The sequence below is a fragment of the Rhagoletis zephyria genome, unplaced genomic scaffold, assembly GCF_001687245.7.
Source record: "Rhagoletis zephyria isolate East Lansing unplaced genomic scaffold, Rhagoletis_zephyria_1.1 Rzeph_scaffold_02384, whole genome shotgun sequence".
NCBI classification, from domain to species: domain Eukaryota; kingdom Metazoa; phylum Arthropoda; class Insecta; order Diptera; family Tephritidae; genus Rhagoletis; species Rhagoletis zephyria.
The window spans coordinates 11,033-24,835 of NW_016159468.1; the positions used below are offsets into that span (position 1 = coordinate 11,033).

General features: G+C 39.0%; 1 long non-coding RNA gene across 1 annotated transcript; it reads right to left on the reverse strand.

Annotated features, from left to right (window-relative positions):
• Positions 1–1,844: 1,844 nt before the first annotated feature.
• Positions 1,845–13,624, reverse strand: LOC108366693 (uncharacterized). The gene is made up of 3 exons (XR_001848143.1): positions 13,491–13,624; positions 7,962–7,965; positions 1,845–1,855 (listed from the first exon to the last, which is right to left on the reverse strand). It is a non-coding gene; the product is annotated as an uncharacterized LOC108366693 (long non-coding RNA).
• Positions 13,625–13,803: the final 179 nt, after the last annotated feature.

Sequence of the window (13,803 nt, forward strand, 5' to 3'; positions counted from 1 at the left end):
TATTGCGATCCAGAGGAAACATAAGGCGTTTTTCTACGAGCTAAGCAACAATAATTCGCTGCTGGGCCAACTCTGCGTGTGTGTACAAAGCCCTCGGGAATCGCTCTTCATCTGCGCTTCATACATTCCGCCGAATAGCTCAGATGAGCTGTATAAGGCGCATGTAGATAATATTTTGTCTCTAAATGCAAATTGTGCACCAGATAACCATCTTGCTGTCTTAGGGGACTTTAACTTAAACAACGTTATGTGGTCTAATATAGTTAAGACCTCTGGCCTTTTACCAAGCTGCGTGAATAGTAGTAGCGAGATATATTTAATTGAATAATGAATATTTTAATGATTTAACATTGATATTAGGCAAATAAATTACTTTCACAATAAGCTTCAGAGGTTTTTGGACCTAATATTTATTAGCACTAATGTTAACTTTCAGTTGTCCGAGTGTAATTTTCCTTTCAAGGAGCCTGATATGTATCATGTTCCGTTGGTATTAGATATTTATTTTTACTCATACCTCAGCTTAGACGATAAAAACACAAAAGCATCTTTTAACTATAATGTATGTAATTTTTCTAATCTAAATAGTATATTTCTCAATATAGACTGGGACAGGTTATTATGTAATCTTAGTGTGGCATCATGTTTTAATATCTTTAAATCTAAAGTAGTTGAAGTTTGTCAAAATAACATTCCAATCTTTGGTAAAAAGCTATACAAAGTTCCATGGCATACTCGAAATCTTGAAAGAATAAAAAATTTAAGAAACAAATACCACCGCAAATTCAAAAAGACGAGCAATTATTCGTTTTTTATTGAGTATAAAAAGTATGCCAAATATTTTAACTGCCTTGATAAATTTTTATATAGAAACTACGTTTTAAACTATGAAGCCAATATCAAGTCGAATCCTAAAGCTTTCTGGCGATTTATAACTTCGAAGAAATCTTGCTCTAGTATTCCCTCTCAACTATTTCTGGACGGGAAATCTGCTACCTCCCCCATTGAGGCTGCGAATCTGTTTGCCGATTTTTTTCGCTCAAACTTCATTTTAGATAACGACTCTAGTGGAAGCCTTTCCAATACTAAGGAATGGCCCTTTAGCTTTGGATCCCTAACCTTGACCACAACCGACGTTCTTAATGGCATTTCGCAGCTTAAACCCTCGAGCCAAACTGACATTGACGGGCTATCCGCAGTTCTATTAAAAAAAGGCGATTCTCTTATTTATCCATTAAAATTAATTTTCAATAACTCGCTATCCGCAGGGGTATTTGTCGAAGATTGGAAAATAGCTTTTATCACCCCTATCTTCAAAATTGGTAATAAAAATGATGTTCATAATTATAGACCCATTTCCAAACTTTCAACTATTTCGAAACTATTCGAATGCATAGTGAATGAAAAGGTGTCTTTTGCAGTTAAAAGCCTTATTTGTCAGAACCAGCATGGGTTTATGCCTAACCGCTCGACGGTCTCTAATCTCGCTGTCTTCGCAGAAGATTGCATTTCTGGCTTCAAAGACGGGTTTCAGAAAATTTGGTGCTTTTTCAAATTCAAAACTTGGCAATACTGCCTTCTGTTCGATTCTTCCTCTTTTTCTTGTTTTCTTGTCTTCGTCTTGCTCTCTCATTCTGATATTTGTTGACGTCACACCCGGTTGCTCTCTGCTCGATTGGCGCAATCTTGTATTCTATCATTCTTGGGTATGCATCACGATGCAGAAAATGAAGGTGGCGCCATTCGCGGACCGGAACCCTCTCTTCGTCGATTTGACAGCATCCACCCATTCCCTGACATCACACAATACCAAATTTAGTGGGTATTCAAAACGCAAAAATTTTTGAGTTTGGTGCTTGGTGCGTTTTTGGTGCTTTTGTTCTTAGTTTTTAAGGCGCCAAATTTGCAAATCTTAAAAAAATGGAAGCAAAATTTATGGCAATCGTAGGAGTGGTAAGCAAATTTACAGAAATTTAAACGAAATCATGGCGCAGTAATAATCATAAGCGACAACAAAATATGTGGCAGCACTTTCAATCATGCCAGAAGAAATCGACCGTCGTGCAAAAAACATTAGTGGGATTCATAAAACGTCGCAAAGTTGTTGCAAATGTCGCGTTTGTTGCAAAATTGTCCACCTTGCGACACAGCTGATTACTCTTGTATGGAAACTTTCTTGCGACAAAATTGCGACATTGCCATCTTATTTGCGCTGGCAATCATTGCAAAGTCAGAGTCGCAAAACACATGTTTTTTTATTGTCCTCGAATACTTCAAGAAAAAGGCTATCAGTTGAGGCTGCTTCGAAATATAATTGTAAAAACATTTCTTTTCCTCTAAAGCGCGGCATTTTTAAAAAATGTTGCATTTGCAATCCGAAGTTGCGATAGGTCTTTCATACAACTTTGTTCGCAACATTGCCATTTTGACGAAAATTCCACTTTGCGACGTTTTATGAATCGCACTACTGATTTTTATTATTAATTTGAATCGGTATCCTTACAATAAAATTATGTATGCATATAAAGTCCATTAAATACATCAATAAAAAAATTTGGTGCTGTTTCAAATTTAAAATTTGGCAATGCTGCCTTTTATTCGATGCTTTCTCTTTTTCTTGTCGAGTTCGTCTTGCTCTCTCATTCTGGTATTTGTTGACATCACACCCGGTTGCTCTCTGCCCGATTGGCGCAATCTTGTATTCCATCATTCTTGGGTATGCATACTATAGATTTTGATATTTAGGAGATTCCCTTAAATTAATAAACTCGTAAAGTCTTAAGCTGTGTAAAACTCGTAAGTTTACGAGGCTTTTATGGGAACGCCCACTTTATGAAAATGTAAATAATTGCGTAAAGTGACTGCTTGACAGGTCAGCCAGGATTTTGTGAAGCAATTTCTGTTTCGTAGTATTTTCCATAACATTCCGCCATCTTATCTCTAGCACTCTTGGCTAAAATACAATTAAAAATGCCGAAAATTAGCATAAGTCAATACAGTTAGTGGATGAAATTCATTCATTTTATTCGCTTATTACTTTTATTTTTTTATGTATGTTACCGCATAACTTTTGACCACGTTAACCGATTTCTCTAATTTTGTTTTTAAGGCGTTACCTCACAGGTCGTCCCATACTAATTTGGTTTAAATCCGATCATTGGACCTTGAAGAAATTAACGATAACCTTAAATTTTTATATGAGAATTGAAGTCGGCTTTGTTTTTTGCTTAAAAATTACATATTCTCATTTATTTTCATTATTTTATCATGCATTTTAGTATAAAACTTTCGGCCCTTTAACTCAATTTTGTAGCTATTTACAGAGTTCAAAAAAAAATTATTCCACTTGAGCTAATAAACGCTATTATTGGTTAATTAATCCACCATTTTAGAATTACAAAATATATTAAAGTATTTTTTGTTTTGAATGTAATCCTAATATGTTCCCAATATTTGGTTTTATCGAAAACATTTGCACTTTCTGTACAACGTGTGGCACTTGATAAATGCTTTCGTGTTTGAATCTGGGCTCTTTTTGTATTAGAACTAGATCGTATCATATATGTAAATCCTTGTTAGGGACTTTGTTAATTAATTAATTCTTTGGCTATTTCATGTGTTTTTTGCATACGGTATTTCACCTCTTTCGCATAGTTTTCAATGTAATATAACGGGTCAATCTTTTCTTGGAGGATGGTTCCGTGTGCACATGTGGAAAACTTTTGACTGCCATTCACCTGGGAGTGGCCATAAGTGATTCTTGTGCGTACAGTTTAAATCACAGCTCACAATGTCCGGATATTTATATCCACGTATCCTCAGGGTAACGATCAAATACGTTTGGGAACGAATTTAAGTGATGAGGCGTAAAATTTCGCGTGCGCAGAGTTTGGGCCGCCTAACTTTAAAACACCGCCCAATGAAAAAGAAAAACATGCCTCGGATGAGACCCTCTCTTTCGATGACGACCCACGCAAATGTATAAAGAACTACGATTTGAGGGCACGCACCTGGAATAACCGGGCCCTTAATGGGGAAGGTGCCTCTGCCCGGCTGGTTGATGTCCTCGGGAAGACTAAGGCTGACATCATCGCAATCCAAGAAACGTGATGGACGTACATATGAGCGCTGCCCCCAACGTGATATCAAAATTGTGCTAAGCGATTTTAAAGCCAAGGTGGGCAAGGAAGGGATCTTTGGCATCATTGTCGAAAAATTTAGCCTACATGACGAAACATCCGATAACGGACTGAGGCTGATCGACATCGTTGGGGCCCGAAACATGATAATATGTAGTACTAAGTTCCAGCATAAGAAGATCCACCAAGCTACATGGCTGACCATGTTGTGATAGAATGAAGGCATGCATCCAGCGCTTTGGACGAACGTACACTTCGAGGGCCAAACATCGACTCGGACCACTACATATCTTTCTGTAGCCAAGATACGCACGCACCTCTGTGGAGCAAAAAGTCTGTAACCAACAATGCAAAGAAAGCTCAACGTCGAAAACCTGCAATAACAACAGACGGCCAATTTATTCGGCACTCGACTCACATACCTGCATTCTGAGAGCACTGTTCAACAATCCGAAATATGCGAGCAGTGGAACCACATTTCCCGATCATTAAGTGCAGAATGAGTAGTTGGATTTCAGCGAGCCCGAAGGAACAATGGAATGTCCAGAAGACGCAGAGAAAAAAGACGCCGCGCAGCCCGAGCCATGTGGGACCGTTATAGGGAACTGGAGAAGGAAGCGAGACGTATTTGCCGCAATAAGAAGAGAGGGGCTAAAATACGTGCAAACTCCTGTAAGAACAACAATGTATTTATTTTATATTTAACTCAAATGTTTTCTATTGCATATTTAGTATTATTAAAAAAGATAGAAAATATAGTATTTATTGTATCTGAAAGCTTTTACTTTTAATAACATTTACTGAAAAATGCATTTAATTAATACTCAAAAAATTTTGCGGAAGATTTACGGGCCTTTACACGTTGGCGACGACGAGCACCGCAGACGATGGAACGATGAGCTGTATGAGCTTTACAACGACATGGACATAATGCAGCGAATTAAAATACAGCGTCTCTGCTGGCTTGGCCAGGTCGTTCGAATGGACACCGACGCTTCAGCTCTGAAAGTATTCAACTCGGGACCCGCTGGTGGTAGCAGAGGAAGAGGGAGGCCCCCACTGCGATGGAAAGATCAGGTGTAAAAAGACTTGGCTTCACTTGGCGTTTCCAATTGGCGTCAGTTGGCACAGAAGAGAAACGACGTGCTTTGCTGAACTCGGCCAAAATCGCTTACAGCGCCAAATAAGAAGAAGAACTTCCAGCTCAAATAAAAAATTATGAAAACGTTGGTACATTCAAAAGGCTGCTACTTGATCACTGCAGAACATTGGCTATTAGATAGAAAGGTCCAGCATGGCAACAAGTCCTTTCCATCCGTACTAGCAGCGTGACTCTGAATCTCGTTCATTCAGGTCGCAAATAATGTGTGAAATAGAAAGATCGGCATGGCAACTAGTCCTTTCCCTCCGATCAAATAGCGCGACTCTGGATCTCGTTCATTCAGATCGCCTGCCCATGGAGCAGTCTATAAGAGGCGGATTTCCTTTCCAACCGCCCAGTTGTGGCGGCTCTGGAAATTACGCTCTAGACAGCATGCCCCACACGTGATATATTTACGGTACTGCTTGGAATCAAAGTGGAGTCGAGAATTTTTAATAACATGGCACCGCCTACTTATGATCACATATATGTATCTCGGTAACCGTTCCATCAATTTGTACCAAACTCAGTATGGATATTGTGCTTAACACATACAAGCAAAACGTTTAAAATTATTGAAATCCTAATAAAATCATAGAAACTTTTCATATAGTGGTAAATTTCAGAAATGCTGCAAACTTCGATATTTCGAAATTTAAGGATGCTAATTTACTCAAAATTGATACTAACAACAATCCCTGCAAAAGATGTAACATTATATGGAATTTTGGAAAATAGGCGTGATACCGCCCACATATGCCTATATAAGTTTATCTCATTATGTCTAAGTGAACGTTCTATCGAAGATGTTTAAAATGGGGGTAAGACCACCCCTGCTCACCATATAGCGGTAGTTTTCGGAAAGGTGATAGACATATATTTAATACTTGCGCCGGGTATTTAATGTTCGGCTCCGCCCGAACTTAGACTTTCTTACTTGTTTTCTAATATATTTATAATAATATAATACCTCAGTCAAGCTTCCGCAATTTTGGACAAGTTGTCTAGAAGCTTGGTTTGTTCATACAGAAATGCAATATAACAATGAAAACCATAACACAAGATACTACAAAATATGAACACACAATCACAGCGCTTCCGCAAGAAGTCATAGTTACGATATTAGATATTATTCAAAATCCACCGCATAACAACAAATTTGCAGAATTAAAGAAAGTCTTAAATGAAAGACACCATGGTACAATAAACGACTGAAACACACACTTTAAGTGATAATATAAAATTAGATAAAATTTTTTCATATTCAGAAATCGGTGATCGTCAGCCTTCTGAATTTTATCGATCGCTCATGCTACTTTCTGCTTCGAATTATAGTCAGTGGCTAAATGAGTTCAGCCGTTCCCCCGTTTTCGACCGTGAATGGCTCCGTGGAATAGCAGCAACCCTGCCTAATCGCCACTCACCACGGCCCGTTCCACTCACGTACACATAATACACGTACACACACACATATACACATGAATTGTACTTACCCATACACACACATGAATTACAACATAACATGAAACAAAACACAATTTGTCGATCGTCGAGCCGAATAGAAGTGTTCTCCCCGCCAATTATATTTTAATAAACCCCCCTTCAACGTTAACAAAAAGATTGTTCCATACTTTTTTTGTAGTGCCCTTCTGGTGGAAAAGTGGTGAGTGTGCCCCCTAAAAGTGTTGCCCTGGTGTAAGGGTAACGATGGTCCTTCTGCGCCAAACAGACAGGCACCTTTGAAAGTTTAAATTGCTAAAAAACAGGGTGTAAGCAGTGAAAAAAACACACTTAAGCAAATACATACATAAATATATACAAAAATAAGGGCAAAAGTGAACAAAAAGCAGCAAAGTCATAAATAATTTACTAAAATAAAACGGGCGCGGCGTGCAAATTTCACACTTAACACAAAACCAAAAATTTCGGGCACGAAAAAACCAAAAAAATTTATCACCAACAAGTGAGGAAGAGCATTGGGCAAATCAGCTACATAAAGGAAACGAGGGCGCAATGTCAACGAGGGAGGAGGACAGTATACGGAGCACAGGCACTCCAGAGGACAACATAGTTCAAACTCAACAACACCAACTAAACCCCAAAGCCCTTGAACACATCAAAGTTAGTTGTATCGTTCCACTTATTTACAAAAGTATCCTAAATCAAGCCAAAAAAGCGAACTGAGCCCGATTTAATAAAAAATATTTTTTCTTGATTAACGGCGCTAGTTAATTTACAGCTGCCAGGAAAAATATAACCGCTTGGTTATGTGCTTAAGTTTCGTGTAATAAAACACAAACAATTATACCTACCGCAAAACATACATATATTCAAGTGGACACTTGCCAATATTTCCAGCAATACCCCTTCTGTTTGTATAACAAACAGCAAGCAGGATTGCATAAAAAAGTAAGCCACAAAGCAAAATCATAGTTAATAAGAATTGGCGGCAAAACAACTAATAACGTATGTACACATAAACATAATACATACGTCATAATATTATTCCCCAATTATCTAATACAATACAGGCTTTATGTTGTTTATCGGTTCATATACATATAACATATATATGTACATACTCCCGTTATTTGAACCCAAAAATAATATTGAAAACAAAACATACTCACATATCTATTTACAAGCGGATTATTAGCAAGCAAACTGCATTGCTCAGTTACCGCTCTCACATCATTTGCATGCAATAACATATACGTATACATACAAATATACGTATATACATGCCTACCCTGCAAAAAATGGGACTAATCCGGGAGCAATCGCAAAGGAGCATGCGACTAATACCACTTTTGATCTCTTTATATGGAATTAACTGTACGCTTTTGTTCGAGCATGTCCTATGAAGAGACTAATTGTTCACCTTTATACCCGAACGGGTATGAAAAGCGACTAGTCACTTTTAAAAAATAAAAATAAAAATTTGCACCAGCTGTGATTCGAACCGGGTTGCTCAGTTTGGTTAGGCGAATACTCTCTCTGTGTGCCAACTCCGCACATGAAATTTCATTGACTAAGTGCGAACATATCGTTAAATCGTTAATAGTACCCGTTAGAGATGAGTTGGGGACTAATTGATCTCCAATTATACCCATAAGGGATGAGTCGAGCCTAATTGTCCTCCAATAGTACCCGTATGAGACTAGTTGGGACTAATTAATGCCCAATTGTACCCGATTGAGAGTAATTTCGGAACACTCGCTTCAGAGATCAGTCGCACAATTTTTTGCAGGGTATGTACTAACGCAAAACTGCATACAAAAAAGTTATAAAAAGTGCGGGTACGAAAAATCGCGGCATATATACAATTTTTTAACAAATTTGATACATTATCTGATACAAAGAAAATCAGAGCAATAGATTTTCAAATATATTATACATCCTAATAGGGGATTGTTAAATAAACATCCAAAGGAATTATTATTATTAACATTTACATTGTTAAAAAGGCGCGGTAAAAAACATAATAGTGCGGTTCTTTATATTAATTAAATTAATTTGATCGGGTACACAGCTCACTAGCTGTAATTCGTATACCCAGAAAAAAAGGGACAAAATAAAAACCAAATTTTTTGTCTTTACAAAACATCCATAATAAAAGAGCGGTTATATTAAGTAATAAGGCGATACGTAACCTGACTAATTTAATCGGAGGTTACTCATTTATTTGCTTATGGCAGTATACACGGAGAAAAACCGGAAAAAGCTAAAAAAAAAAAATAAATAAATAAATAAATAATACATAAGCACGTAAAAAATAAAACACGAAAGAGAGTATTGCGGATACATTGTGTTACTATAAAGAAAGGTATGTCAAAATCCGATCGATACGGGCACTCATATTATTTCATCATTCGCGGGTATTAAAATACATGGAACAAAAACAATTTTATAAATTCTCGAGTTCACATTTAAATGCAAATGAACAAGTCTCCCATCAAAGAACTGAAAACACCTCAATTGCTAGATATACCGAAAATGGTTGACGAAGATAAGCATCAAAGCACCCCTGAAGAAGCTAAACGCTCAAAACATGGTACGAAGCAAAAAAAGACCAAAGACTTTTCGGCCGCAAAATTTATTGCGGAAAGTGACAGTCTAATAAGATACCGCACTAGGTTTTCCGCAGCCCCTATCGAAGACAATTCAGTCTTGATAATTTTAGGACACGTCTCCAATCGGCTTATGACGCCATAGTTGACACTGAGGATTCAGATTTACCCGAAAATTTTAAATCCTCGGCTTACGCCAAATATGAAAATTGCTTAGACCAATACGAAGAAACAAAGGCTATGATTTCCGATCAACTAAAATTAATAANTTACATAATCGAAGTTTGAACAGAACTCAATCGTTCATCGCAGAACAAAACAAACGTATGTCATGCGAATTTTGTAAAGGAGGTCACGCATTAAGATCTTGCGAGAAATTTAAAAAACTTACAACAACCGAACGATATAATGTCGTTAGAAATAATAGACTTTGCACAAATTGCTTCTCACACTCACATGCAAAAAAGTGAAAGTAAATTCAATTGTGTATACTGCCAAAAGAGGCATCACTCGATGCTCCACATTAATAATTTTACACCCCAAAATAGCTCGCAAACTCGCAAAGAGCCACAGGGCTAGTTGCAACAGCTAGACCCGAACACCCCGAAAATCTCGAAAACGAAACCGAGAACCATGCTGTCGGAAAACAGCAAATATACAAGCGCTTCATTCCGAAAATGAAAGCAAAATTTACTGCCAACCGCGATTGTCTCGATTGAACATCGAGGAGAATTATTCAAGCTTAGAGCTCTAATCGATCAAGGCTCACAAATATCGTTTATCTCATCAAAAGTACAGAACCGGCTAAAACTCCCAACCACAAACTCAAACTTTGAAATTTATAATATAATAATATAAAACTCTAATAAAATCTGCTCATTAGCCCTTATTTCCCCCAATGCGGATATAAGAATAGAGGCACACGCCATACTTCTGCCGCAACTTACAAATATGCTTCCAAGCTATAAAGTAAATGGCAAAGACAGCCAAAAATTTGCCCACCTAAAATTAGCGGATCCCAACTGCCACACCCCCGCGCAAGTTGATATCCTATTAGGCAGCGACCTAATCCCCCAAATAATGCTAGAAGGCATTGAGAAAATTTTAAATACCCTGTTAGCCCAAAATACCATCTTTGGATGGATATTTAGCGGCCAAATAAAAGAAAAAATATCGGTATTCACAACTCAAGTTGAAGATATTTCAAACGAATACCTCAATTCTCAATTAAGAAGATTTTGGGAGTTAGAAGAACTCCCCCCATGCAAGTCATTACCCCAGAAGATAAGTATTGTGAAGACTATTACAAAGCCACAACTACAAGATCAAAAAACGGCCGCTACGTCGTACGGCTACCATTCAAGCCACAATTTCCCGACACACTCGCCTTAGGCCACTCTCGAACCTCAGCACTTCAGCAACTTTTAAGTATGGAAAAAACCTGCTTAGAAAAGGCGAGCTAATGACCTAGTATGACAATGTACTCGAGGAATACCTCCAATTAAATCATATGGAAGTAGTCAAGTCATATGAAAAAATTACAAAAGGTAAATATACTTCATTTTACCTCCCACACCATGCAGTAATAAAGCCAGAAAAACTTACAACAAAAGTAAGAGTTGTATTCAATGCCTCGAAATGCACAAGCTCAGGCAATTCATTAAATGACGTATTAGATACGGGACCCACAATACAACCTGATTTAATGCTCCTAACACTAAGTAGGCGCATGTTTAAATACGTTTTCAATGGGGATGTCGAAAAAATGTACAGACAAATCCTTGTACATTAAAACGACCAAGATTTTTGTTTAATAATAACAATATCCCAACGGTTTTTACCCTCCATTCCCGCCCATCGGCACGAGGGGCGCAGTCCGCATGACGTACGGAACCAATATTTTAAATTTTTGCACCGAGTCACGATAGGCAGGAGTTTGTTAAGTGTCGAGATCTAAAACTGTTCAGCTACAGAACTAAATTCATCAGCTGATTTTATGTATTTATGTCAATAATTCACTTATTGAGAGAGGAGAGTATCGCTTTCTTAATGCTGAAAAGCGGATCTGATATATCAAACGTGCTGGAATGAGAGTTAAAATCCTGGCATAAGCAACGGAGTGGGTCGTGCAATTCAAAATTGGTTTTACAAGCTTTCAGAAATATGGGACAAAAGTGTCCCAGCGCATGATATTTCGCAATTCACCTAGTAGTCCAACACGCGACTACAAATTAAAAACGGTGACATTTGGCGTAAATTGCGCCCCCTTTCTTGCCATTAGAATACTTCACGAATTGGCAAACGATATAAAAGAAAAACTGCCTCTAGCAACCCNCAGCGCATGATATTTCGCAATTCACCTAGTAGTCCAACACGCGACTACAAATTAAAAACGGTGACATTTGGCGTAAATTGCGCCCCCTTTCTTGCCATTAGAATACTTCACGAATTGGCAAACGATATAAAAGAAAAACTGCCTCTAGCAACCCCGGTGTTAAAAACATAAACTTTTGTGGAAGATATCCTGTCGGGAAGCCACAGCTTACCCCAAGCATGTGAATCACTATCTCAAGTGATCCAAGCCCTCAACTGCGGAGGGTTCCCCTTGAAAAAGATAACGGCCAACCACCCCGAAATATTAAAGAATATAAATAAAGACCACATATTAGACACAAACTTCCTCATCTTTGAAAAAGAAAGTACCACCAAAACTCTGGGAATACGATGGAATGCGATATCAGATCAATTCTCATATACTCTTGAGTCAATATCCGCAAAAACCAAAAGGCAAATCCTGTCGTCTGTGGCAAAACTTTTTGACCCCGCAGGATGGCTTGCACCAATTATAATCCAAGCAAAGATACTCATTCGAGAATTGTGGCTAGACGGAACAGATTGGGATGAACAAGTTAAACCATTACGCTTGATAAAATGGTCCCAATTTGCCAACAATCTGAACACTATTTCGGAAATACAAATCCCTCGATGGGTAAACTACTGTCCCGTACATCAAGCCGAACTGCACGGCTTCTGCGACGCCTCTGAAAAGGCATACTGCGCTACTATATACGTGCGCACCCAACAAGATGGCAAAACTACAAGCCACTTGCTAGTCGCGAAAGGCAAAGTGGCTCCGCTAAAGACTGTAAGACTACCACGGCTTGAGCTATGCGGGGCGCTCCTTGCTAAACTAGCCTCCACTGTTCAAACCCACTTAAGCCTGAACAATCGCAAATACCTATGGACTGACTCTGAAATAGTCCTAGCTTAGTTAGAAAAACCACCCCATACGTGGAAGACATATGTGTCAAACCGCACAGCCCAAATAACTGACTTAGTTGGGCCAGCAACTTGGCGACATGTAGCCAGTGCTGATAACCCCGCCGATCTTGGCACAAGAGGTTGCAAACCCCTGCACCTCGCCACCACCTCACTCTGGTGGAACGGCCCCAGCTGGCTAACAGAATCACCAGAATTCTGGCCACAATCCCCCAGACGCAACATAAGAAGACATATGTGTCAAACCGCACAGCCCAAATAACTGACTTAGTTGGGCCAGCAACTTGGCGATATGTAGCCAGTGCTGATAACCCCGCCGATCTTGGCACAAGAGGTTGCAAACCCCTGCACCTCGCCACCACCTCACTCTGGTGGAACGGCCCCAGCTGGCTAACCAGAATTCTGGCCACAATCCCCCAGACGCAACATAATACCCCCCGAAAGTCGAAAAATTGAAAACTTTCATGCCGTATTGGATGATACTGACATCCTTGAGCGATTTTCGTCGTTCCCCCGAGGCCTCAGAGTAATAGCTTATATGTTTCAGTTCATAAATCGTCTCAAAAACAAAGTGAAACGAGCGCCTAACCCCCCGCACACCAAGACCTGCAACGGGCTAAAATCGCTCTGATTATGGCTACTCAGACCCGCTTTTATGACCGGGAAATAGCACTTTTGATGGTATCGCAGCCAATAGATAAAAAGAGCCCACTCTTAGTTCTTAATCCCTTCCTAGATCCGAAGGGACAGCTACGCACCAATGGACGTCTGGCAAACTCCAGTTTGAGTTATAGCGAGCGGCACCCAATAATAATACCCGAAAAATCCCCATTTGCCACACTGTACATAAATTATTCGCACTTGTTGATGCTACACGCCGAACATCGGCTTATGCAGCAAATGATCCGACAAGAGCTTTATATCCCACGACTAAAGCCTCAGATTAAGAAATGTATTTTTCTGTGTACAGTATGCACTTTACATAAGCAGAAAATGCGCACGCAGATCATGGCAGCTCTACCACCTGAACGCTGCAATTTCTCTTTGCCCTTTACCATCACGGGTGTTGACTTTGCGGGTCCTTTCCAGATAAAGGCCTCTATGTTAAGGTCTTCCACCTTTACGAAGGGCTATGTGGCCGTTTTTGTATGTTTTTCGACAAAAGCGGTACACC